The following is an 877-nucleotide window of genomic DNA, read 5'->3' as shown; positions in this document are numbered from 1 at the left end:
GCAGTCCCTGGCTAGCAGGGTGATTTTTAGGTTAATTCTTAGGTCCTACCAGCACTCGGGAATCTCCAAGCCATATGTGCCATCAGGATTGCTCAGGATCGCTGCCAGACTGCAGCTCTGTCTGTCTCCTTATTTGGTATTTTCACGCACATTATTCTGCTAGTTGGGGTTTAGTCCACTTCTGTATCCTTCCCTTCAAGGCTCAGGGGTCCAAGATTATCTTCTGTGTCTATGTTAATTGATTTCCCTTTTCTTTGTTGAAGAGGGTCTGTGCAGTCTTTCTGCCTAATCCACCATCTTGTTGGAACCTCCATGGATGATTTCTTCAGATCGTTTTCCTCCTTATACATTATTTTGAGTATGCTCTTATCCCATGGCTGGTTTTAGCCAAGAACTGGTTTATGGGGCAAGATGACTCTGAGAAGAGAAATATTTAGTCTGGAGCAACAGAGATAAAGAGGGACAAAGACATTCCTGGTGGTTCAAGAGATCTTCAACTCCCTTCCGTCTCCCTACATAATCATGTTTAACCCTTTGCCTGGGGAAAGAGACTTTTTAGAGAGGTGATTCTCTTGTCTGCTTGGGTATTAATATTCAATAAATCTTTTGCTTTTCCTCTAGAAACTGTTGTAGTCATTGGCTCCACTAGCAACAGGTTGGAAGAACACTGTTGTTCCTGCATTTGGTTGATAACCAAAAGACTGGTGGTTTGAACCCACCAACTGCTTCATAGAAGAAAAATGAGGCAATATGCTTCTGTAAAGACTTAAAGCCTGAGGGATTTCCAGTAAGATGGAGGAATAGGTAGACAAGTGACACAGACCCTCTTCAACAAAGAAAAGAAAAACCAATTGACAGAGATACAGAAGATAATCCT

Source organism: Orycteropus afer, unplaced genomic scaffold (genome assembly GCF_000298275.1).
Source record: "Orycteropus afer afer isolate SDZICR_OR568_19922 unplaced genomic scaffold, OryAfe1.0 scaffold00307, whole genome shotgun sequence".
NCBI classification, from domain to species: domain Eukaryota; kingdom Metazoa; phylum Chordata; class Mammalia; order Tubulidentata; family Orycteropodidae; genus Orycteropus; species Orycteropus afer.
This window is presented reverse-complemented; position numbering follows the sequence as displayed.